The 27,912-nt window shown below is 43.5% G+C and overlaps 1 long non-coding RNA gene across 1 annotated transcript in view; it reads left to right on the forward strand.

Moving 5' to 3' along the window:
* Positions 1-27,912, forward strand: part of LOC124790118 — a 969,286-nt gene that overhangs the window by 227,368 nt on the left and 714,006 nt on the right. The window lies entirely within an intron of this gene.

Raw genomic sequence — 27,912 nt, forward strand, 5'->3', positions numbered from 1 at the left:
ATCTCCTACGGAAAGGTATTTTGGTTGTTTTGATTGCTGAGTAGAATTGGATTCCAATACGTCGATGTTGTGTCTTTCGGATTGCATCATATACTCTTTTGCAGCAGGTGTCGTAGATGCTCCGGCTGACGAAGCAAATATCGGGATTGTAACCTCGCTTCCAAATTTTTCTGTTGAAGGAGCAGGAGAGCTTGGGGTCGTGGAGAAGTGAGAGGTTATTTGCCTCAGCAGATTGTTCTAGCAGCTGGCCATTAGCGTCTGTCTCGTCGAAGCCCCAGCTGGTGCTGTGGCTGTTAAAGTCGCCCACAACGAAGTGTGTCCTTTGGTTGTTGAAGCTCTCTGGCGTTGAAATGTGTAAGTTCTGGCCGGGGGGGTTATATACGGAGTATATTGTAAATGATCCACTCTCTATGGCTACACTTCAATGTTGTTGGTGGTTGTCTTGCTCGTGGACGAGCTACTGCCAAGCGCATTCCTTTGATATTGGGTCTGTTTGCTGTTTCATCTCTATGCGTTTCCTGCAGGCACAGTACGTCCCACTTTTCTGATTGGCGTAGTTGCGATATTACATCCTCTTTATTCTTGGTGATTCCCTCGACGTTCAGGCTGACGATCGTCAGGGTTGGCCCTGAAGAGGACCTGTTTTTGTTTTTGGCTTTTGATTGCATTGGTTTCCGATGGTGGAAGGTTTGGCCGTTGTCCGATTGGGCAACGTTTCCGGGGAGCGCCGGCATTTTACTTTCTTCTATGTAGCATGTAAGTAAAATGCACACGTGGAGGCACCTTCCTTGCTCCCCGTGGATTCCAATAAGACGTCCTTCCAAAAAATAATATGTATTGACGCACTTCATTGTGAGTTGTCACTTGAAAAGGGCACACGTGCCGAAATCACTATTATGAAGTAAATAAATTGAGTAGCTGCCCAAGTGGGACATTCTGCTATTCTCGGAATACGGTTGGATCCCGCAAGCAACAATTTTTCTTTTTCCGTTCATGGAAACACAGGGGGGGGGGGGGGGAGAGGGAGGGGGGGGGCAGCGATGGAAGAATTCAATGCGTAATGAAAATTGAATTACAAAAGTCTGACTGACGGCTATTGGAATAAGTATGGACTGACCCCTGGTGGTCATCTGATCGCCTACGGCCTATCCGGATTATTCGGCAGGCAGCACCTCAGCACCTGGGGGGTCTCTCCCCTCCCTTTCCTGGCGTTTACGGGCGGCGGGCTCGGCGCGGCGCGGCTGTTTGCCCTGCACGCAACTTCCGTCTCCCTCGTTCCCAGCCCACCAGCGCCAGAAGTAAACAAACACGCCGCCGCCCCAGCAGAAGCCGAGCACATGCACACGCATGCAGAGCACCGCTTGCTTGCCCGCTCAGCATACTGCGTCGCCAACAGTACGGGAGCACTGCGCGGTCGCTATGTGTACTGCGTGGGTGGTTATGCAAAATTTTCGTCCCAACACAACTACTTGGCTTCAGGAAGAGAAGTGGTACTGAGGGAAGCAATTCTAAGATTGCGTTTCGTGCTAGAAGGAAGGTAGATTAGGGTTCAACATCCCGTCGACATCGAGGTCATTCCAGACAGCTTCATGCTAGAATAGACTTCCACAGTACTAGAAGGGAACAGCTATCAATAATCTGTGTAGAATATTAACACTAAAGGAGAGAGAGAGAGAGACAACTAATCTGTAACACCTACCAACCAAAGTGGGAGTAATGAAGTGGAAGTTAGAGAAAGACAAGTACTCCTTATGAGTGGTGTAATCCGGAATTGCAGATCTTCATCTCAAATTCTCAGCGTATATGGGATAAACGTTGTAGGAAGAGACGGAGTATTTTGCGAGAGGAATAAAAATTCTAATTTTTCAAACGAGATAGACCCTCCCAGCGTGATATAAGATAGCCACATGACATAGTGGAAGGATATCTTTAAAAGTGAAATTTTCACCAAGTTAAATTTGCGCCCAGAAAAGGTCGAGCAAATACGATGTTGAGGTGCTTGTGTTGTTAAGAAGTACGATACAATACTCCTTCGGACTATTGTAGAGACAGACGAATAACCATTACCACTAAGCTATCCAACCCTGTGTCTGATCAAAGTACGAGTGCAGCTGGTGGACACATGATTGACGATACATACGGAAGATTGAGTCTGGCCGTTGAGGGGTTATAATACACTACTGGCCATTAAAGTTGCTACACCACGAAGATAACGTGCAACAGACACGAAATTTAACCGACAGGAAGAAGATGCTGTGATAGGCAATGATTAGCTTTTCGGAGCTTCACAAAAAGTTGGCGCCGGTGGCGACACCTACAACATGCTGACATGAGGAAAGTTTCCAACCGATTCCTCATACACAAACAGCAGTTGACCTGCGTTGCCTGGTGAAACGTTGTTGTGATGCCGCGTGTAAGGAGGAGAAATGCGTACCATCACATGTCCGACTTTGATAAAGGTCGGATTGTCGCCTATCGCGGTTGCGGTTTATCGTATCGCGAAATTGCTTCTCGCGTTGGTCGAGATCCAATGACTGTTAGCAGAATATGGAATCGGTAGGTTCAGGAGGGTAATACGGAACGCCGTGCTGAATCCCAACGGCCTCGTATCACTAGCAGTCGAGATGACAGGCATCTTATCCGCGTGGCTGTGAAGGATCGTGCAACCACGTCCCGATCCCTGAGTCAACAGATGGAGACGTTTTCAAGACAACAACCATCTGCACGAACAGTTCGACGACGTTTGCAGCAGCATGGACTATCAGCTCGGAGACCTTGGCTGCGGTTGCCCTTGACGCTGCACCACAGACAGGAGCGCCTGCGATGGTGTACTCAACGGCGAACCTGGGTGCACGAATGGCAAAACGTCATTTTTTCGGATGAATCCAGGTTCTGTTTACAGCATCATGATGGTCGCATCCGTGTTTGGCGACATCGCGGTGAACGCACATTGGAAGCGTGTATTCGTCAGCGCCATACTGGCGTATCACCCAGCGTGATGGTATAGGGTGCCATTGGTTACAAGTCACCTCTTGTTCGCATTGACGGCACATTGAACAGTGGACGTTACATTTCAGATGTGTTACGACCCGTGGCTCTACCCTTCATTCGATCTCTGCGAAACCCTCCATTTCAGCAGGATAATGCACGACCGCGTGTTGCAGGTAATGTACGGGCCTTTCTGGATCCAGAGAATGTTCGACCGCTGCCCTGGCCAGCACATTCTCCAGATCTCTCACCAATTGAAAACGTCTGGTCAATGGTGGCCGAGCAACTGGCTCGTCACAATACGCCAGTCACTACTCTTGATGAACTGTGGTATCGTGTTGAAGCTGCATGGGCAGCTGTACTTGTACACGCCATCCAAGCTCTGTTTGACTCAATGCCCAGACGTATCAAGGCCGTTATTACGGCCAGAGGTGGTTGTTCTGGGTACTGATTTCTCAAGATCTATGCACCCAAATTGCGTGAATATGTAAACACATGTCAGTTCTAGTATTATATATTTGTCCAATGAATACCTGTTTATCATTGGCATTTCTTCTTGATGTAACAATTTTAATGGCCAGTAGTGTAGTAAGGCGAACGCTCGCGATAATCGGCAAATCCGCCTCATTATCATCATTCCAATACACAGCTGGCGGTTATCGATATTGGCAACTGCGAGTACATTTCATGTAGGTCGATCATAGGTCCACTAATCGCCCTGTTCGTAATGCACAACTCACCTGGCAGGTGAAAGAGAAGAGGGCTTTCACGTATAAAGATGAACTGGAGATGCGGGAATAAGAACTGTAATACTAATATTTTTACAATCGAAAGTAATCGAACATAGAATATCTGCACTAAAATAGAGAGACAGACGCATAATATTTATCACCTAGCAAAGCCAGTTTGGAGTAATGAAAACGGAAGATCGAGAGAAATAACTTCATGAAATTTCACACATTTAATACTGTCGCAAGACTGTATTTATGAAATGAAAAGTTTCAAATTTTACGCAATTGTCTGGTCCATGGAAATGCATTTCACTTCATCACGCGTTCAATATGCGGTCCACTGTTGCGAACAACTTCGTGAAGGTGAGTACATATATTCCTTACAACTTTGCGACACTAGTCTTCATTTGTCTCGTTGGACAATTGCACTACCCGGGCACATATTTCCATAATATTCTGTGGTGTCAAAGGGAATTGTTTTGCTTTCAATATCCTCCCCCACCCCCCAAAAAATCACATGGGCTTCAATTTGGAATCGAAGTAGACTAAAAGAATAACGTGGCCCTCTGTGTGGGACATCACACAATTGCCGGATATTTTCTGTAGAAAATCGAGACAGCAATAGTCGTAGGATGTGTTGCACCATCAGGCATAAACCCCTGTGTGTTCATTGGAATACTGGTGGCAAGAAGATGCGGCACAAAGTCATTTACCGACATTGCCTTGCAAGGGTCAGTGTTGACTTTCATTGAGAAACAGTGGTCCAATTAGGGCATGACTCGACAGAGGTACCCACTGTGTCACTTTTTCCCTATGCCTCTTTTTTCCATGAACATAAGCATTTTGCGGTTTGTCTCTGTCCCAATATCGAACATCTTGTTTGTTTACTGTTCCAGTGAGGTAGAAATACGCTTCGCCTGAGAACCACGTTTTGAACATTATTTCATCTTTTCCTGCTACCCGTAATGAATATGCCAGCCTTATTTGTTTGTTCTTATCAGTCAGCTTCTGCAACACAGTAGTGTTCCGAAGGAGAGCTTTGGACTTTGTTGAATGGCGACCGGCAGCGCGGCGATGTTTTCCGGATAAAGAACAGTCAGTGCTGGAGGTCGTTCCCTGCCGACAAACTGCCTTCTTCTTTACATTTTCTGGATGCTTCAGTCCGGAACCGCGCGGCTGCTACGGTCACAGGTTCGAATCCTTCATCGGGCATGGATGTGTGTGGTGTCCTTAGGTTACTTAGGTTTAAGTAGTTCTAAGTTCTAGGGGACTGATGATCTCAGATGTTAAGTCCCATAGTGCTTAGAGCCATTTGAACCATTTTTTTTTACATTTTCTCATTACTCTGAGAATTGTGTGGAATATTGTCTTAAATTTTCTTTGCGTTGCTGTGACTTTTCAGTTCAACATGAAGGAGAGCTGCCTTAACAGGCTGAACAGATAAACGTCCGTGCTCGGCCATGGAAAAACTCTAACTGGCGATATTGCAGCAACACTACTTCTACCGACATTTAAAAAAAAAACAACAAAAAAAAACATCATGTTGGAGTTAAATATGAATGAAATATAACTGTAGGTACAATTATTAGTGATTGTTAAAGCTTTCAACTATCCGTGCGATACCCTGCAAACAGTGTAAATAATGTAAGTCAGGGTTGCAGACTATCATCTCAAATGTATCCATTCCCGTGGATCAGCTTGTGATATAGAACTCTAAAATGAAGAAAGATCACCTTCACGCAAGTGACTGTGGAATGCATACTTGCACGTGACACTACTACAACGCAGTTAACGCGACGATCAAACCCACGACGCTGTGGACAAACCAGGAACCGCGTTTATCAGCTGCGAAATGTAGCAAGATTGGCGGCAGTTGTTCACCTTCAGGGCCAGTGGTAGCCAGTTTCCTGTGGCTTGAGCTCCGTCTGTGTATGCAACATTTTTAGCACGCCACGGCTGAGTGGACGTGAACCATTTGTGTAACTGATGGAGTTTGAGGAAAGACGTGGGTTTGGGGAAGGCTAGATGGTCACACCGCATAATTGCGCTACAACTGGAGCGAGAGGTCTCCAAGGTGCATCGATTTTATCGCCAGTGGTCAGCAGAAGGTGCACATGCCCGTCAGCCTGGGCCCGGACAACGGCGACGTACAGATGCACGCCAAGACCGTTGCATTTTACGAAGTTCCGTGTCGGACCACACAGCGAGTTCACAACAAATTAGGGACAGTGTTGCTCCGGGGGTATGAACTAGGACCATTCGCAATCGTCTCTGTGGAGCAGGACTACGACCCTGCGTGACTCCAATATCGTGCAGTCCGCTATAGTGGTGTCATGAGAGACGCTCGTGGAAGGACGAACTAAGACTTGTCTTCAGTGGTGAGAGTCGCTTCAGCCTTGGTGCCAATGACGGTAGTACCTGTGTGTGTAGCGTCGTGCAGGTCATACCAATGTCTGGAGTGTTCACGTCAGAGGTATCAGGGGCACAGAGGTCCAACACCCAGCATCATGGAGCGTGGAGCGCCGTCTTACAAAGGCCCATCTCCTCTTATGAGCATAGACAGAACACTGAACAGTCCATGGTACATCCAAAATATCATTCAGCCCGTCGCACTACCATTCGTGCACCAATAAGGCCGTATGCTTTTCCAACAAGGCAACGCACGTCCACAAGTCTCGCGTGCACCCAGTGTGCTCTCCAAGGTATACGAGGTGTGCATCAACTACCTTGGCCAGCACCATCCCCAGATCTGTCACCCGTTGAGTACGTTTGGTACTGGATGAAACGTCATCTTGCACTGTCTACAAGACCGGCAGGAGAGCTGGCCGAATTGAGGCAATGGGTGCAAACTACATGGCAGGCCATTCCGCAACGCTACCTTAGTCATCTCTACAATCATCTCCATGGGAGAATCCTGCGTTGCTGAAAAAGGAGGGTATACAGGGTACTAGCACAGATGCTACTCCAGGCGGGTGTAAAACTGAATGTGCGCAACGGAAAATACTGAACGCGAATATGAAGATTTGGCCCCGTCTGACTACCCTGTGAAGCAGATCATAGGGTCTCTTAATGGTGATATTATTTCTTCCTTGTTGCTCTTTAACATATAAATTACAATAATGAATGATTACGGGAACTAGTAACTACAAAATGATACATGTTGTTTCTGCTTATACATTTATTGTAGATTAAAACCCCTTTTATATACTACAAATGTTTATAGATCAATATCCAATGGACGTAAAGAGACACAAATGAATTTCCTACCTAATATTGCTGATCAATTGCCCAAATCTGCCCCTTTGTATGGCTACGCGATGTAATATAAATAACGCGAGATGCTTGACATCATCTACGTACCAAACACTAGAAGACACTACTTTCAAACATGATCTACAGTGGTGCGCACACTCAGTGGAAATAAAATTTACGTGATCACAGCTGTTTAGCTTTATAGCTCTAATAAGCCGAAGCAATTAGCAATATCACGATATGTACTGCGTCGGAGCGATGGTTGTCGTACATGTCTGCGACGATGGAAGAACTCCAGCCACAAAATAAAAAATTATTTCCAACAATGGGACGCCAGAAGGCAGTCCTCTGACTAGTATGATCTAATGCTGTCTTCTCCTCTCTGTGTTCTACAGACAAGAAACGCGAGCTAACAGCCACAAGGACGGAATTCAGATAAAGTCTCTACATGAGTATAGACAGGGGAAGCGCTCTCTATCACTGATCGCTGCGTACTCAACGACGACTCCCTAACCAGAGGCGAAGTCCAGAATCGTACAAGTTCACTACAGTGCCTGACCGTTCTAACTATAAAAATCTCCTGGGAGGAAAGAAAGGAAGTCCGTCTGTACCAACAAAAGCTGATACTAACAGACCGTCAAACACGGGCGCTCAAAACGGAAGACCACTTTCTCTCCACCACTGGCTTCCCAGCAAAGCTCGGCTCCCCTACCTCGTAACTGCAGAAAGCGAATCATGTTCTCGATATCAAGGAATATCCTCCCTCTCTGCAGATCCTTCCAAACGCCGACCAACCATATTTTAGTCTTTTGTCCTCCAACGAGGAAAGTTTGCGAGAAAATACCTATCCCCGTTAATTAGGACTACAACACAATGGTACGCTTCTCAGAGCAAATATCCTCGCAAATAACCCAGCCTACGTGATTTCCGAGGTAACGCTTCCTCGTTGCTTTCTGCTGCGTCCAAGATTTTCAGACCGTGAGTCTTGGCTACTTTCTCTGTTAAGCAGGACCAACACACCTGTGTGTGCTTTTCCACCCACGGCTTGAGTTACGCCTGTCGTTTCATTTCCACTGGCGTTCCAACCTCTACTTGTATAGCCTATCATTCATTACGCCGTTTTGATAATAAAGACACTCCGTCACCTTTCATGCAATAAGAATTAACAACTATTTACAAGGTGTACGTGACAATGTCAGTTTTCTTTAAATATTCATATATACGATGTACAACCTATCAAATTATACCTATTTCCAGTTGTATGTCGCGGCAAAGTATGAAGATGAGTGCTTGTAAGGTGCGATATTATACCCACCTTACAATTTCACATTCTGTGTCGACTGTAGTCAGAAGCCTATGGCTATGTTAGTGTGATCGTTTGTTACACACGTCCTCAAGAGTGGTAGGTTGACGAATTCTTGATGTTCTTTTTTCGTTTTCCAGTTGTGTACTTGTAAAACGCGATGTCATGCTAACAGAAAGGACAGGAGTGCGTACGTGTGGTTATACAGAGGACATAATGTGAACATAGTGTGACTCTAAAACATGAAAATAATTTTCTCTATAAAATCGTGTTTTAATAACAAATACATTAAAAAAGCAGAGTATGAGTCGTAAGGTAATCTACATAATAACAAACAATAAAATTTTAAAGTGACAATACATGGTTTTCCATTTAACCCATAGTACGTAAGTAAAAGTAGGGAAAACAAAATGTGACAGGGCATCTGGTAGAACGTTATGTCGACCGATAGCGACGCGCTGTTCTTGTGGCAGCAGAAAGTTTACGTTGCTGGTCATTTGCATGACGTCGACACGACTCCGACTGGACGGTGCAGCACCTACAGCAGGCTCCAGCAGAGAGTCGTACCAAGGCTAATTCTCCATGCAGACGGTCACTGGGGTGGACGAAGACTTTGGAAGTTTGGTAGACCGTGAGTAACAGGATGAATTTCCCATGGACGAAGATCGTCCAGGTAGGTCGTGAGCTGGTAGTTTCGGGGAATTTTGGGCATAAATTTCACAGAGTTTTAATTATGCAAATTTTTTGTGGGTGCAGATTTCACTGGGCTAAATTTTTACATATCCTTGGAAAAAAATGCACAGCACACTAAGCGTAGAATATTACTTAAGGATGAAATGGATTTTTTTCCAAACGAGTTCCACAGTTGTAATATATTTCAAGAAATTCAACTAGCCAGCACCAGCAACTTTTAGTGATTCTTGGTGAGTAATGCGTTATTGGCAACTAGTTTCGGTAAAAAGTACGATTTTCAAGTTGACTTAAAAATACATAATAATAAAAACATCTTGGTAGGGTACGTTAACACATGAAAAATGTCATATCTAAGTAAACAGTTGCTTTAATCAAGAATATTGCATCAAAACCATCTGTACTGTTGCGATGTCGAGTACATATTTAGGTAGCTAAATGTTCAAGCTGTAAACTGATGTAAAAATGATTCAAATGGCTCTGAGCACTATGGGACTTAACATCTGAGGTCATCAGTCCCCTATCACTTAGAACTACTTAAGCCTAACTAACCTAAGGACATCACACACATCCATGCCCGAGGCAGGATTCAAACCTACGACCGTAGCGGTCGCGCGGTTCCAGACTGAAGCGCCTAGAACCACTCGGCCAGACCGGCCGGCTGTTAGTAGCACAGAAGGATTTGATCCAGATTTTCTCGATGAACACAAATGTAAACTTGGTGGTGACATTTTTATGTGTTAACTTGTCCTGCCAAATGTTTTTATTATTATTATTTTTAAGCCGACTTAAAAATAGTACTTACCACCGAAACTACTCGTCAATGAAGCATTACTTAGTAGAAGCAGCATATAATGATAATGAGCATTTCTTCACTTACGGACTAACAGAGCACAGCCGAAGACGTTGAAGAGTAATAGAAAGGAGGAGAATTATCACAGGCAAAGAAGGAGCTGTGCTAACGTCGGATATTTGTATGGAAATGACGAAGAATTGGCTGAATGGTGCGTCTGGAAGGCAGCATTGTGCTCAAGTGAAATGTGGACCATCGGATACCCTTAGGAGAAGACAGAGGAAGGATTTGAAGCTTGGTGCTATAGAAAAAAAGCGGGCAGATAAAGTACGAACTGAAAAGAAAGGCGCGATTAGAAGTGTACCGGAGACCCTTGCCAGAACAGGAACCGGTTAATGGGCATTCCTGAATAGTTAAACTGCCGCTGAAAGACATAAAAAAATCTACAAGCTTAAGTAGCACATGTAACGGGACACTTGAATTTTGGTAAGTGTGTGTGCAAGTATATCGAGTGCAGCGCAGATATAAAAAAGATAAAATGGTAAACGAAACCGAACGAAACGCAGTTACTCCGTAACGGAGACCACGGGTCTGCCACATCGACATACTCAGAAATTTTGTTGATAACAATCAGGATTATCTTGCAGAGTGAGGTAGTTTAGTGAAGAAACGACTTGTTATCTCAGGTTTTCCTCGGCGTGATTGATTAACGGTGCGCTCCCGTGCGAAGTTCGGGCGGCGAGTACACATGTCAGCAAAGCTCGCAGCACCTAAAAAAGACGACTGGATTCATCATCGAAATATTTTGTATTTTTTTACGAAACCTCGGCTGGACACCAGTAAGCTCACCGTTAATGAAAATATTTGCACAAGACAGTAAGAAATGAACAGCATAGGATCAGTCGAAAGTCTGGTGGCTGACAGAAGAGGCCAACAGGTATTTTCTGGCTTACTGGATCTAGCAGCGCACCCGGGGAGATCCGGAGTAGTGTCCATTGAGGGTGCTGCCCGGGATCCGCCTGCTGGTGTTAAGCCGTGTATCTACGAGGGCTATTTTTACTCGGCGACGCGGACACGGCGGGCTGCGCCCATTCCGGACGGTAAAGGACCTTCCTGTCCTTTAAAAACGGCCCGGCAGCCGGAATAGACCAGAACGCAGCCTGGCGAGGCGTCTGGGCGCGGTCAACTGCAGCGGGCTGCACGCTACACATCCACTCGCCCGTTTCTCACTGCCTATTCCATCGTAAAAGTCTCTCTCTCTGGTCTGTGTCGTGTGTGTCTATGTGTATGTTTGTGTGTGTGTTTGTGTGTGTGTGTGTGTGTGTGTGTGAGAGAGAGAGAGAGAGAGAGAGAGAGAGAGAGAGAGAGAGATAATGGGAGAGAGACAGGGAGTGAATAGTCCTGATGCAGAATGATGGCCGGTGGAAAAAATGTAACTTAGCTAACTCATTCCTTGTGCCTGGTTAACAAACAAAACAAAGAGGGAGAGAGAGAGAGAGAGAGAGAGAGAGAGAGAGAGAGAGAGAATAGCAATCATACAGAATGATAGCCGGTGGAAAACAATGTAACTTAGCTAACTCATTTCTTTGTGCTATGGTTCACGTTCGTTTCTTATTTTCCCCGAATGTGTTTTGGCACTTCGTGCATTTCTTCGACACAGGCTTTACTGTGTATTCATCCTGAGCTTGATTTAGAAAGTTCTGAGAGCAGTGCGCTTCGTTACACGATCATTTAGTAATCGCGAAAGCGTTACGGGGATGATAGATAAACTCCAGTGGAAGACTCTGCAGGAGAGACGCTCAGTAGCTCGGTACGGGCTTTTGTTGAAGTTTCGAGAACATACCTTAGCCGAGGAGTCTAGCAGTATATTGCTCCCTCCTACGTATATCTCGCGAAGAGACTATGAGGATAAAATCAGAGAGATTAGTGCCCACACAGAGGCATACCGACAATCCTTCTTTCCACGAACAATACGAGACTGGAATAGAAGGGAGAACCGATAGAGGTACTCAAGGTACCCTCCACTACCCTCCACCACACACCGTCAGGTGGCTGACGGAGTATGGTTGTAGATGTAGATGTATGTTCGTGAGTTTCAGGGCTTTTAACTGGCAATTCATAACACACTGGAGGAAAAAGATCGCAATACCAAAAATAATTGTAATGGAATTTCGGGAATACGTTTGTTTAGGTAACATATTTAAGTGATTAACACTGCAAGATCACAGATTAATGTAAGCCCAAGATAAGCCATCGCAAATGTGAAATGCTGGTACATTAATAACCGGTGTAACCGCCAGAATGTTGAATGCGAGTTCGCAAACGAGTATGTATTGTGTTTTACAGGTGCCGGATGTCAGTTTGTGGGATAAAGTTCCATGCCTGTTGCTTTTTGTGGATGATGCTGGAGTTATAGTCCTATGATGTCCCATATTGTGTGCTCGATTGTAGAAGGATCTGGTGATCGAGCAGGCCAAGGTAACACGTCCACGATCTGTAGAACATGTTGGGTTACAATACCCGTATGTGGCGAGAATTATCCTGTTGGAAAACAGCCCCGTGACACTCTCCAAGAATGGCAGCACAACAGGTCGAATCGCCAGACTGACGTACAGATTTGCAGTCAGAGTGTATAGGATAACCACGAGAGTGCTTTTACGGTCATGTGAAATCACAACCCAGACCACAACTCCAGGTGTAGGTGCAGTGTATCTAGCTTGCAGACAGGTTAGTTTCAGGCCCTCAGTCGGCCTAATTCTCAACAATGTGCTCTCGCTTGACACCACTGAGGTCGCAAATGGGGGTGGTTTGGAGTCACAGGAGTGCACACGACAGGGCTTCTGGATTGGAGATGTCCTTGAAGTAACCGATGATGACAGTTCGTTGTGTCACTGTGGTTCCAACTGCCGTTCAGGTTGCTGCTGAAGATGCAGTACGATGCACCAGAGCCATACGCCGAACACGGTGGTCTTTTGTCTCTGTAATGCCATGAGATAGTCTGGTCTTCTTGCGACCATACATTCTCGTGGTCACGAGGATCAAGTACAGTGGCTACATGCCTGCCAATTCCTTTGGCAGTATCGCAGCTGAAACACCTAGCTTTTCGCAGACCTATTACACGACCCGGTTGAAACTCAGGGAGGTGCTGATAATTGCATATTTGTCGCCTTAAAGGCATTCTTGACTAACATCAACTCACTACGTGCGATCTCAAAGGTAGCTGACCTCACGATCGTTACAGTCTGTATTTAAAACAAACATGATTTGCATCCTTATAGTGGCGACACTAGCGCCATTCTTCTGCGACTGGCATGAACTCTCAGTAGATATCGTCTTTCATATGTACAAATACACTTACCAACTTCAGTTTACGTCGCACAACTCCGACTGGTATTGCAACTTTCATTGTGTCAGTGTACTTCTCATTTATGTTACTTTCGTTCTTAACTGATAGATTCGATGGTAACAGCAGTGGAAACAAAGTGATCCTATGACATTACGAGTAGTCGACTCGTAGAGCGAGCGCTTGTGGAGGGGGCGTTAACTGTCAGTGTGGTGAATGGGCAAAGCTTTCGGATTATAAAACTGCTGGCGCAGTCGTACACTGTATGGCGTTGTCTGTAAATACAGATACTTACATGTCGCGTGGTTGTAAGGATGCTGCGTTTTTTTCTACTTGGCAGCATTTCTGCATCTTGTTTGTCATGCGTGTTAAGCGTCACTATTTAGAGTTTACGTTTTCCTGGTAGTTCTGTACAGTCAAATAGGGCTTTATACTCATATCTTTAACACCAGCGGTATACAATTTTGCTTTATATTTTGTTATTGCTAGGGAACTTACATGTTATGACAACGAGACTATTGATTTATGTGCAGTGTGCATAAGTTTTGTTCAGCGAAGCAAATAAATTTATATATGTAACGTTTGTGAAGATAATTATGTGTTGGCTGTGAAGCAGTGTGCGCTGTTTCAACTTCCCTTTAAAGAATATCAGTGAAACTAAGAGCCAGCGGGTAGCATACTCCTCCATAATAACACCAAGCAGGGAGAGTTATCCATTTAATGGTTGGTAATATTGCTGGACCTCAGTTAGTGAGACCAGCGTAGATGTTTACAATTTAACTCAGGTCACTGACAGACATATTAAGTTCTACATCTACATCTACGTAACTACTCTGCAATTCGTACCTAAGTGTTTGGCAGGAGATTCAGAGAACCAATTTCAGACAGTTTCTCGGCCATTCCATTCTCAACAGTACTTGGGAAAAATAAACAGACAAATCTTGCCATGCGAGCTCTGATTTCTTTTATTTTATCACGTTGATCATTTCTCCTTATGTAGACTGGACTCAGTTAACTGCTTCGGCATTCTGAAGAGGAAATTTGTTATTGTTATCTCATGAAGAGATCACGTTGGAACTAAAAATGCATTTCTTTTAAGACCATCTATTTTACTGTCATTGCTGGCCAATTACAAGAGACGTTTTGGTTCATATTAATGGGAAAAATACCGTAGCTTCAGTCGGGAAACGTATCACGTAAAACAGGGCGTGAACATTAATTGGTAACAGTATGATATTTAAGTTTATCTAAGGATCTTACGAAAGTTAAAAAATCAATAAGTTCCGGGATCGCGCCCAGGTCGGACACGCACTTTTAATCTGCCAGGAAATTTCAAAACAGCGCGTATTTAGCTGCAGAGTGAAACAACTGTTTTCACCAACAGGATTTCAACGGGCTACTGCAGAATCGATCGTTACCGCACATGCGGGCTTAGTATTTCGGCTGTGCAGCTAGGCCAGTTGGGGTAAGGTAAGACGTCCTGTCTGAATACCGGTCTGGATCAATTATTCTGTCACGTGGGTCAACAGAGCGAACACTCCTCTCAAGTGACCAAGGGCCATACCAGAAAGAAAGGATAATATCTGAAGGATAAATGGCCGTCTGAAGTTCGAGTAGAAAAAAAAGAGTTTCTCGGATATTCTTTCAGACTTGCTCTACTAATCTGTTCTGTCGTCGAAGTTCATATGCGTTAGGAACAAACAGTGTACTGTCATCAGCAAAGCTAAGGTGTTTCACATATGACCCATTAATAGTATTCCTTCCTCTTTTAACAATTTTACGAATTTTGAAACTCTAATTGTATTGAAAATAGTTTGTTGATCTGGAATTTTCTTGTTTAAAAAAAAAAAATGGTTCAAATGGCTCTGAGCACTATGGGACTTAACTTTTGAGGTCATCAGTCCCCTAGAACTTAGAACTACTTAAACTCAACTAACCTAAGGACATCACCCACATCCATGCCCGAGGCAGGATTCGAACCTGCGACCGTAGCGGTCACGCGGTTCCAGACTGTAGCGCCTAGAACCGCTCGGCCACCGAAGCCATCTTTATTGTTTGACTCATCGTCCATTTATCAATTAAGAACAAAAGCAACCACACTGTTTCTTAATAAGTTATTTTCTGGTAACTAGTTTCGGACCTAGGCACTTCATCACCGAGGATTTCTTGACCTAATTTCTATATTTTTATATCTATTCTTTTGCATCGACTTTTCTTTATATACTACAACGTCAGTATGAATAACAATGTTTTCTGCATCAGTCACTTGTTTATTCCACCATCACCCATTTCGATGGTTCACAGCATCATCCTCATGTGGAGAATTTCGTGGTTACATTTTCGGTGAAACTGCAGAAAACAGGTGACTGTTAATAACAACAGGCCTTCTGTGAAACAATTAAGTTCCGTCTTCTGGCATAAAGTAGGATGAGAAAGATGACGCTTACTGGTGTTTCTTGTTTATGCTCTTCACTGTACGTTTAACAGTGTAGTCGGTCATGCTATGCTTCATAACTAACGTTAAGAAACCTAGTCTCTATTTGCTAATGTATACGTAACATATTCTTCTTACGATAAAATTTTAAATATTTGTTCAAGAAATCTTCACTGCTGTCTCACAATAGATCTAGGTTCAATACTAGTTAAAAATTACTGACTCAAAAATGTTCTAAGAAAATGAAATGTCTATAGCCGTCCTTATGATCTTATTTATTGTGTAGCTACCAGCTTCGGCGCTTCAATGCGCCGTCTTCAGGCCTTAGCTGATACTGAAGGGGTTATCACGATCCACATATACGATGCATCAGTGGCCAACATAATTGGTTTACACAGACGATCTTTAACTATGATTTCGTCTCTCCAACCATCAACTGTCAACTGAAGATGGTGCATTGAATCGCTGAAACTGGTAACTAGACATAAGATACGATCATAAGGACGGCTGTAGGCGTTTGATTTTCTTACAACAGTGAGCTGCCAGGTTCCCCCAGAACTCCAAATAAAAGGATGGACATACAGAAACAAAAATATTCTGTCTGGTTCCAGTTTTCCTCCCTAGTGATATTTCCGAAAACAGCGGCGGTGTTACTGAGCCAACATGAATAACATGATACTATCTTTCTTTTGTGAGTTTCTTGCTATAGTATTGTCGTTTAATGGCAGCTGCTGCATGTAAGTATACAGCCTCCGTTCTGCAGTTTTATTAACAACCTGCAATACGTCCAGTGTACTATGAACACTTCCAATGGCAGCTTGATCTTTTTCTTGATAAAATTCCAATATAATGTACTATTTACGCGACTGATAATTGTTATGGAGAATATTTAGCTCCTTGCATAGCGGTTTTTTCCCTCGCATCTCTCCTTTCTGGTAAAAATATAAATTAAAGGCTTGTTCCAGTTTGGGGACTTTTTATCTTTCGAGAACATTTAGTTTAATAAATCTTTTCCTCCAGCTTTAATTGTTTCTAGTAAAATGCAAACATCTCCCGCTGGCTTTAAATTCCGCATGCCTCATGTATCTTCACAAAACACAACAATAATTCCTTTCTGAATGTTATTAGTTCAATTAGTAACTGTTTTTGTAATAGATCGCCACATAACGGTCTTCAGTTATACACAGAGTACCAGAATTTCACCTATTAAACTTCAAAAATTGTTCAGACATGTTTTTTTAATATTTTGGTATAAATGACCCATGGTCTTCGGTCACTCGTTGTAGAGTAATTGTATTTAATTTCATTTCCTACCCACGTTTATCTTTGTTTACCGCATTAAAGTATCTGCACAACAGTACAAATGTCGACGGGATGCACTGTTTATTTTTTCTGGTAACAAACTCTTTTTAATAACCCAAGTTTCTTGCTGTTGACAACAGTAACGCTCACTTCACTCTTCCCTCACAAATTTGCATCTGTACTGCTCAGCTACGTCTCGGGTTCGTTTTCCCGGCAATATCAGGTGTACGTTAACAATCGCTGTACACTCTACTGTGCTCATGGTCGTCGATATTTTTGAACAATACTTGTAAGGGAACAGTTCTGCTTTCGTTACATACTACACTATATACGCAGTGTGGAAAAAGTTTTCATTTCCCACTGAAAAAGTAACTGTAACAATAAACGGTATAAATCGTAATTACATTACTACTCTGTAGAGGGCCATCATGGATCTCTTGTACCGAAATAGCCCTGAACTACCTCCGAAATTTGGTGGTGGAGCTCGAGCTTACCCAAAACGTTCAAATTTCTTGCCCAATTAGCTCTCTGTCGTTAGAGCCATCTTAATTGTTGAACTGCGATCTCCGCCAGAAATAAGTTTCTGTATGCGCATCCCTTGACAACAAGTGTTTGGCACTTCACTGCAGTGACCTTCTACGACCACCTGCCCACGACGGCAGGTGGTCGTAGAAGGTCTGGAGCCAGCTAGACGATTACGCTGCGCGCGCATATCACCATGCCTGAAGAGACAGGTCTGGAGGCGGAGTGCTGGAGTGCCGGAGCGTTAGAGGAAGCTTGTGGGCAGGGTGCCAGGCGCTGTGGCGACCACGTGCCGACCACGGGTATGCAGCCGCACGTGGGCCTCTCTACAGCCTTTGTCCTAGCCCAACCACTTCTCACGGCTCTGCTTCCAGGTTCCATGCTATTAAGCACTGTAAGGAATTTAGTGCACCCAGAGGGGTTTTAAGTGGCATTGACAAAATACTGAAACGATACAGGAGCCGTTTCCTGTAGTGATGTAGGTGTAAAATGTTCCTTACGTCCCTTACTGGGAGTAGTCTTACTGTCATGGGAAGTCCCACTCGCGGCAGCACCCAATATCTACACACTCGTAAGGGCTCTTCACACCTCCAGCTTAACTACATAGCTTATCACACAGGACGTTATGTCTGAGTGATACCATTCGCAGACAACTTTACAGTTCAAGCAGGTCTTTCTTCTGCGCGATAAGTATCAGTCTCCTTCTTCTTCTTCTATTCAAAATGGTTCAAATGGCTCGGAGCACTATGGGACTTAACATCTGAGGTCATCAGTCCCCTAGAACTTATACCTAACTATCCTAAGGACATCACACACATCCATGCCCAAGGCAGGATTAGAAACCTGAGACCGTAGCGGTCGCGCGGTTCCAGACTGAAGTGCCTAGAACCGCTCGGCCACTCCTCTTCTTTACGCTCGTAGAAGAAGTGAACTAGATTTTCAACTTCTCTGGCAGCTTCAAAAACATGGAGGGGGGGGGGGGGAGGGGACGGCTAGTTCGGTCGAAAATTCTTTGCAGAAACTGGCGGACACCGTCGGGTCCTGCAGCTTTTTAAAGTGCTTGAGATATTTGAGCTGTCTTTCAACAACTCTAGGTTTACAAAGTCACTCATGCTTGTATCAGTACGGTTACTGAATGGCGTCAATATTTCTTGATCTTCCATTGTAGGGGAATACTTGAAGACAGAATTTAACATTTCGGCTTTAGTTTAGGTATTTTCCACTTCCATTCCTGTGTTAACAACGAGTGTTATAACACTTCCAGAATGAGATTTTCACTCTGCAGCGGAGTGTGCGCTGGTATGAAACTTCCTGGCAGATTAAAACTGTGTGCCGGACCGAGACTCGAACTCGGGGCCTTGCCTTTTGCGGGCAAGTGCTCTACCATCTGAGCTACCCATGCACGACTCACGACCCGTCCTCACAGCTTCAATTCCTGAGTTCGAGCCTCGGTCCGGCACGCAGTTTTAATCTGCCAGGAAGTTTCGTTGTAACACTTTTTGCCAGTGACTGTCTTAACGTAAGACCAAAATTTCATGTGGTTTTGGGAAAGCTCTTGTGGTAATGTTTTGCTTCGATAGTAATTGCCTTTATGATTGCCATCCATGTTCCGATCAACATTTGCCCATCTTCAGGTTGTGCATTGCCTTGTGCCTGTTGCGGAGAATATGCTGTTTCTTAAGAAGTTTCCTAATGTTGTTTGTATACCATGGTGGGTCTCTACCATCTAGTTCTTTGAAAAAAAAAAACATTCAGATTATATTCTTTCGTGGATAATACTTCTGTCCTTACAGTTTATACCAATTTGCTTTGAAGCACGTTATATTTCGTGAAATAAGGCAAAAATACGTCGAATTTAATTGCTAGAGTAAATACTTTTATTTATTTTCATTACAGAACTAACACAGCGATTAATGCACGAATTCTGTGAAGCCACCTATAGATTTTCTGCTGCTGAGTTGTTTTGTGAACGTCATCCCATACGAGGAAACAAGTTGTGACTTTATCTGATGTTGTTCGCACCTTAGATTTTTGGGCTGTGCACGGCTCTGTTTAAAAAAAGAATAACTCAATGTAGTCATAAGATCGAGCCAAGCACGTCTGCATTCATGCCCAGCAGCTAACTCGCGGCAAACAATGATCTGTAGCTACGCTCCTAGTATGCAATTAGTCTATGCACGGAAATATACAATAAATGATAAATGAATAACTTAACAAAAAGTGTTCTATTCTAGAGTCAGTAACTGATGTAGAAGACAGAGAATTATGACGAATAATGTTTATTCAAGAAAGGACATCTCAAGTAAACAGAGAGTGGTCCTACAATATACAGTTAAAATACAGGCAGAAAACGCCCTTACCAAATGCAGTAAAGTTACGTTGAGAGCAATTAAAACTTCCGAGCTAAGAGGCCGTGGTCCAATAGTAGAAATACTTCTCCCTGACGTTTCGTTGCCAGCTGCGGGCAACATCATCTGAGCTGCCCGCAGCTGGCAACGAAACGTCAGAGAGAAGTATTTCTACTATTAGACCACGGGCTCTTAGCCCGGAAGTTTTAATTACTGAAGACGCCGGCCGTGAAAGCCTACACGCTATGATTACGTTGAGAGCGTTACGAGAATGGTAGCAAAATCATCAAGCTAAATAGTCATCAAACACTTGCGAAAACTAAATCCATTTCATGATCTCAGTGTATGAAATGTCCACCAGTTCAAAACAGAGCCGTGTTCAAAATGATGATTTACAAATTGTCACATACGAGATGACGAGTAGAAACTCATACTCTGTATATTCTCAGTTCCATAACGCAAACAGAGAAAGTTAGTGGCCATTCTCTGCCCATAATTTATCACCTACTCAAATGAAAAACGCCTTACTCGTATATCCCTAGCAGGTATGCGTTCTTCATGATCTGAACGAGAAGTACCTTCTTCCTCGAGATGTATATGTAAAGTAGCCAGAATCGCTTCCTTGAGCTCTTCACTCGAAAAGTATTTCTCTACATTTGTCAACGACATGATTTGACTCAAATTGATCACTTCCAACACTAAACTCTTACAACAATATTTAAATAAAGAAACGTTTTAAACATTCAGTCACACTCAGATCATTCATAATAATTACAAATAACGGTGCTTTTCATTAGTAAATAAACTAGTATGTTTACATATGCGCATTCACATTAAATACAACGAATTGTTGTTAAATATTGTTTCAACAATTACTTACGTCTGCTTGACATAAGTAAGTGTCTTTTGACATTCTTTTTTAATAGTGGTGTCAACTAATCAGAAGCAACTGGTCACTTTTTAATTACTGTGATTTCCTATTAATAACTGTAATTGATAAACAATAAAATATTCATTAAGTAAATATTATACATAAGTAAGCCTAGGTATGAGGTATTCATCTTGCGTTCATCTACTGTACTACTGTGGAGAATACAATTGTCTGACAGACATTTGTGCAAAAAGTCAATAAACAAAATAGATAGACTGGCTTTCAGGAGCGATAGCTTCCTACACTGCTATCATCTGAGATATCGTTTGTTGAAATCGCTTGAAGCGTTTGAAAGTTGTTAATTCGGAGATTAATTGTGTAAATGTTTAGTCACTATAAAATATTAATTTCTGTAATATTGAAGATATCGATAATATTGTTGCGTCATTGGATGCATCTCAGTTACTGCGATCGCAGCTGTGTTCCGATTTGCTTTAATACACTACTGTCCATTAAAATTGCTACACCACGAAGATGACATGCTACAGACGCGAAATTTAACCGACAATAAGAAGATGCTGTGATATGTAAGTGATTAGCTTTTCAGAGCATTCATGCAGTGTTTGACGGCGGTGGCGACACCTACAACGTGCTGACATGTGGAAAGTTTCCAACAGATTTCTCATACACAAACAGCAGTTGACCGGTGTTGCCTGGTGAAACGTTGTTGTGATGCCTCGTGTAAGGAGGAGAAATGTGTACCATCACGTTTCCGATATTAATAAAGGTGGGATTGTAGCCTATCGCAATTGCGGTTTATCGTATCGCGACATTACTGCTCGCGCTGGTCGAGATCCAATGACTGCTAGCAGAATATGGAATCGGTAGGTTCAGCAGGGTAATACGGAACGCCGTGCTGGAGCCCAACGGCCTCGTGTCACTAGCAGTCGAGGTAACAGGCATCTTATCCGCATGGCTGTAACGGATTGTGCAGCTACGTCTCGATCCCTGAGTCCACAGATGGGGACGTTTGCAAGACAACAACCATCTGCAAGATCAGTTCAACAACTTTTGCAGCAGCATGGACTACCAGCTCGGAGTCCACGGCTGCGGTTACCCTTGACGCTGCATCACAGACAGGAGCACCGGCGATGGTGTACTCAACGACGAACCTGGGTGCACGAATGGCAAAACGTCATTTTTTTCGGATGAATCCAGGTTCTGTCTACAGCATCATGATGGTCGCATCCGTGCTTGGCAACATCGCGGTGAACGCACATTGGAAGCGTGTATTTGTCATCGCCATACTGGCATATCACCCTGCGTGATGGTATGGAGTGCCATTGGTTACACGTCTCGGTCACCTCTTGTTCGCATTGACGGCACTTTGAACAGTGGACGTTACATTTCAGATGTGTTACGACCCGTGGCTCTACCCTTCATTCGATCCCTGCGAAACCTTACATTTCAGCAGGATAATGCACGACCGCATGTTGCAGGTCCTGTACGGGCCTTTCTGGATACAGAAAATGTTCGACTGCTGCTCTGGCCAGCGCATTCTCCAGATATCTCACCAATTGGAAACGTCTGGTCAATGGTGGCCGAGCAACTGGCTCATCACAATACGCCAGTCACTACTCTTGATGAACTGTGGTATCGTGTTGAAGCTGCATGGGCAGCTGTACCTGTACACGCCATCCAAGCTCTGTCTGACTCAATACCCAGGCGTATCAAGGCCGTTATTGCGGCCAGAGGTGGTTGTTCTGGGTACTGATTTCTCAGGATCTATGCACCCAAATTGCGTGAAAATGTAAACACCTGTCAGTTCTAGTACAATATATTTGTCCAATGAATACCCGTTTATCATCTGCATTTCTTCTTGGTGCAGCAATTTTAATGGCCAGTAGTGTATTTGACTGTGATATACTGTCGAATTTCAAAGAACTATATGAAGCCTTCTTTCAGCTTGTTTGAGACTTCGTCATTGCTGGAGCATAGCGTGCCCTGTTAAGCGATCGATGCGTCGTCCACATTCCCTGTACTGGGAATCACCCACATCCGGTCACACTGTCACCTTTGCACGTGGGACAGCGTGGAGCAGCTGCTGCAGCTTGCCTGACGGCGGCGATTTGGCCAAGATGGCCATGCTGCGCCCTGAGCCCTCGACTCGCACAAGCAAATTCACCTTACCTGCTGCCATGTCTAGTTGGCCATATTCGCTCACCTACTTAGGAGTGATATTTCAACTCACAGTGAACACGCAGTTAACTACTGTGTCACAGAATAAGTCCAGAGTACGAGATGTAATAAAATGCTTGTCCGAACTCATTGTGCATGTGTCTGTGCGTCCATCTACTAATACCAGTATTGCTGGACCCTGTTTTGATCACAACCGAGGTGGATTCTTCCTACACGTCTGTCAGGGGCCTGAAAATGGCGTAGTAAAACGCTGAAACTGGTTGCCACATGAAATATGGTTGAAAATTGACTGCTGAAAGGTATTTAATTTGACATCCTCACTGTACATGATTTTATGCAGAAGTTAGTGCCCTGCATGCCTGGTAACTTTGAAATCTTCGAATCCTGCCTCGGGCATGGATGTGTGTGATGTCCTTAGGTTAGTTAGGTTTAAGTAGTTCTAAGTTCTAGGGGACTGATGGCCTAAGATGTTAAGTCCCATAGTGCTCAGAACCATTTGAAATCTTCGAATTTCACGAGAAACTGAGCGAAACTAGAAAATGTCGGAAATTCCCATAGCTTTGATCACGGTTGAAGTTGCAGTCAGAAATAGAAATAAACGGAGATTATTCATATCAGAGACCTACCTGAATGACTGAAATAGTTACCAGAACTCCACTATTCACTAATTTTTGGCAGAACTAATTCTCTTGGCCCACTAACTGTTGCCCGCCGTTTCACGAGTGTGGTCATTTGTATTGTCGGTAAGCTCCGTTCAGTAGCCGGTCATGGCCAACCTTAGCGATCTAACAATGTTAGAATAAACTTCTTTTGATTTCCTTAACCCAGAGGTCCATTGTGTAAATTTTTAGTCTCTATAAAATATTAATTTCTGTAACATTGAAGATATCGAAAATATTTTTGTGTCACTGGATGAATCTCATTTACCTGAGATCGCAAATGCGTTCTGATTTGCTTTAATATTTACTATTACTATTAACAAGTACCACATTAGAACATATGTTACTATTCTGCACTTTCACGAAATCTTATATTTTTCATGTGGCATTTCTACTAAAGCACTAATCTGGTTGTCGTAGTACCTAACGCTCGAGACTCGCAGCCATCGAGCTCCCAGAGGCGACTGGGTCAGTGGACGTGGGCAGTGTGTTTGTTGGGAACACTGTCTACGTCCACTGATCCCGCTGCTTCTGCGTCAAGGCAGCGGCCATCACGTCGGCGGAGAAGAGGTAAGCAATGAGAGTACTGTTCTGCTGCATACACTTGCAGACATTACACCCTCAGACATAACATAAACATACAGACAGATAAACACACACACAAGGCACCACATATAAACTCTTTATGTAAGTCATCCTGCGAGAAGTTTTCACAAGCACTACTGTGCATACGTCAGAGCACTTCACAGTATCAGTTACTACAAAGCAGCAATATACTCCTACAGTAATCACACTGGACACCAATGAGACGAGTCGTGTTCAGCCCCGCAGCCGTCTATCAGGATTTGGTTATTCCGTGATTCCTCAGTTCACTTTAGGCGAATACTCGGATGGTTTCTTTAAGAGGCCACAACTACTTCCTGTGCCTCCAATAATAAAAATAACCGAGAAAACCTCCGTCTCTAATGACTTTAGCCGTCAACGAGACATAAAACACTAAACCTATTCCAAACTTCTGACATAGCTGACGATCGTCGGGACTACGAAGTAGACGCTACGCGAGTGTTATTAGCACTGAGCAAGATGGAAATTCTTTTCCATCTACCTCTCCTCTCTTCGCGACGGTAATTGGAAAGATTTGCTTTGCCGCATGAACGGACAGAAACTCATCGCCATCTCTAAATAACATTTACTGCCGTACAAAAACACGTTTCCGTGGAGATAGCCTCAACAAGAGTTTTTGTGACTGATTTCCACTTGATGAAGAATGTTATAATTTATTAACTAAATGACTCTCAGTAATTTACATTTTATGTATAAGTAGTCAAGTGTGGTGTCGTTTTTTGTTCTATTACTACTCCATTTTATAATAATGTCCATCTGTTGAAAACCCCTCCCGAAATCAAATCCTGCTACGTCTGTCGAAAGTACTTTCTCCTTCCCTTAAAGAATTTACTTTAAAAAGCTGCTGTAACGAAGAAATTCCTATTTTCTGGTAAGTCACCTGAAAGGGGCCAACAGTAGAAAGTCTTATGGGGTGACAGATTAACCAGTAATTTTCAGGTGTCATCTCCAGCTTTGTGTTGCCACCACAGTGTGCGTAGTGTGAGTGATTTTGTAGTTTTAAAAGTAATGAGCTGACTAGTTACAGACGGAACCAAGAGCATCACTAGGTTGGAGAATCGAACATAATCTATATCGTGATAAATAATCTCCTGAAAAAGACCGGCCAGTCTGCGACTTCCTTTCTTGCATGCGCCACCACGCAGTAGTAGAAAAAGTGAGAGTCATCTTCTTTCCTTCACTTCCGACTATGATTCCTTGACATACTCGGTGAAGCTGCAACTTTTCTTTGCAACCTTTTTATCACAAACATGTCTTTCCTGACTTCTACTTGGGTTTTACAGATGTCATTTATTATTCAGCACCATGGCGTTACACAGAAGTATATTTCACAAGAGGAAAAATAGATACCACCTACAGGAAACTTAAAGAGGCGTTTGGAGAAAATAGAAGCAGTTGTATGAACAACAAGGTCTCATACGGAAAACCAGTCCTGAACAAAGAATCTGGAAGGTGGAGGGAGTGTACAGAGGGTCTATATAAGTGAACTTGAAGCCAATATTATAGAAAGAGAAGTGGACGTAGATGGAGAAGAGATGGGAGATATGATACTGGGAGAAGAATTTGACAGAGCTCTAAAATATTAAGTCGAAACAAGGCCGCAGGGTTAGACGATATTCTGTCAGAATTAATGATATACTTGGGAGCCAGCCATGACAAAACTCTTCCGTCTGGTATGCAAGAAGTGTGAAACATGCGAAATACCCTCATACTTCAAGAAGAATGTAATAGCTTATCAACTGAAGGCATAAAGTCTGAAAATCAGTCCGTCATCATATTTTAGCACTTTATCTTACAGATACGTCTTGATCACACAAACTTTTGTAATGTAGTTATTCCAATTCCAAAATAATTAGTTGCTGACAGATGTGAATATTACTGAACTATCAGTTTAATTTGTCGTGGTTGCAAAATACTGACACTAATTCTTTGCAGAAGAATGGAAAAACTGGTAGAAACGGACCTCAGGATAGATCAGGTTAGATTCCGGAGTAATTTAGGAACACTCGAGGCAGTAGTCACCCTACGACTTACCTTCGAAGATACGTTTAGGAAACACAAACCAACGCTTGTAGCATTCGTAGACTTAGAGAAAGCTTGTGGCAATGTAGATTGGAATATCCTTTCAAATTATGAAGGTGGCAGCGGTAGACTACAGACAATGAAAAGCTTTTTACGACTTGTTTAGAAACCAGATGGCTCATTGATCAAACAGGAAAACCAAAGAATGATTTGGAGTAAAAATTAAAGTTCAGGGAGAAGCAATAAAAACTTTGAGGATTGCCGATGACATTACAATTCTCTTAGAGACAACAATAGACTTGGAGGAGCGGTTGAACGGAATGGACAGCGTATTGAAAGGAGGATACAAGGTGAATTTCAAAAACAGCAAAACAAGGGTAATGGAATGCAGTCGAATTAAATCAGGTGATGGTGAGGGGATCAGACTGGGGGACGAGGCACTTAAAGTAGTAGATAAGATTTGCTATTTGGGCAGCAGAATAAGTGATGATAACTGAAACAGATAGTACGTAAAACATAGTCTGGCAATGGCAAGAAAATAATTTCTGAAGGAGAGACATTTGTTAACATCGAATATAATTTAAGTGTCTTAAGTGATTTAAGTCTTCTCTGAAAGTGTATGTATGAGATGTAGTCATCTATGGAATTGAAATATGGACGATGAACAGTTTAGACAAAAGGAGAACAGAAGCTTATGAAAAAGGGTCTACTGAATAATGCTGAATATTCGTATTAAATGGCTAGATCATATAACTAATAAGGAGTTACCGAATAGAATTGGGGAGAAAAGAAATATGATGTGGCACAACCTGACTATGAGAGAGGTTTGGTTGATAAGATACCTTCTGGGACATCAAGGAGTCACCAATTTAGTATTGGAGGGAAGTGTGTGTGTATGGTGGGGGGGGGGGGGGGAGGGCGGTAAAAATCGTAGAGGGAGACGAAGAGATGAATCCAGTAAGCAGATTCAGAAATATAAAAGCTGCAGTAGTTATTCGTAGACTAAGAAGCTTGCACAGGATAGAGTAGCATGGAGAGCCGAATCAAATCAGTCTTCGGACTGCAGACGACAACAAAAACAACACACTGCTGTTTAAGGCGGGAAGGAAGATACTTCACTTGTCTGTAAATCTTGTGAATTCTAATCTGTGCAGTTCATCTTTTAACTGTTACAGATGCGGAATTTTAAACCAGGCAGACATTTTCACAGACTAAGAAGACCTGTGCGTCATGCAGTCGTTAAACTGCCGCGAAAGTTCAGTGTGTATCCGTCTCAGATATTCGTCTCGAAATTGAGTTACGCTATACGAACAGGTAACGTTTTCTCGGTATCGAAGACACACTTCCTGCTGAGGTGCAAGACCCGCTGCTGCATACCGGTCGCAGGCGCGAGCGGACGATCGAGCAGGGACCTACGTCGGCATCTTGATAGCTCCGGCAGGATGGAGCGGCGGCCGGGACGCAATTTTCTGCAGACGATAACTTGGCGCGGAATCCTGGCGCCATAATTTCGAGGCGTCCGCAGGGCGATATGGCCGTGGCACGCGGACGCAGAGCTGTGCCGGATAGCGGATACCCAGCAGGCGAGGATTTACTGCCGCACGTTTCCGCCTTCCCGGCTACCTGCACCGGGGCCAACAACTTGGACCGTCGAAACAAGTTCCCGTCTCTCCAACCTTTCGCGAGGGAATCTCTAAAAATATTCTCGGTGTTCTAGTCGCATCAGTTGAGAGTTTTTTCATCATCCCGTTCCTCCTTCCAATTTTACCACGCTTTTATTGGGTTGCTTTCCCGTCCATCTTCCTGTTCGGTACAAATAAAAAACCTTCCT

This window comes from Schistocerca piceifrons, chromosome 3 (genome assembly GCF_021461385.2).
Source record: "Schistocerca piceifrons isolate TAMUIC-IGC-003096 chromosome 3, iqSchPice1.1, whole genome shotgun sequence".
In the NCBI taxonomy this organism is placed as follows: domain Eukaryota; kingdom Metazoa; phylum Arthropoda; class Insecta; order Orthoptera; family Acrididae; genus Schistocerca; species Schistocerca piceifrons.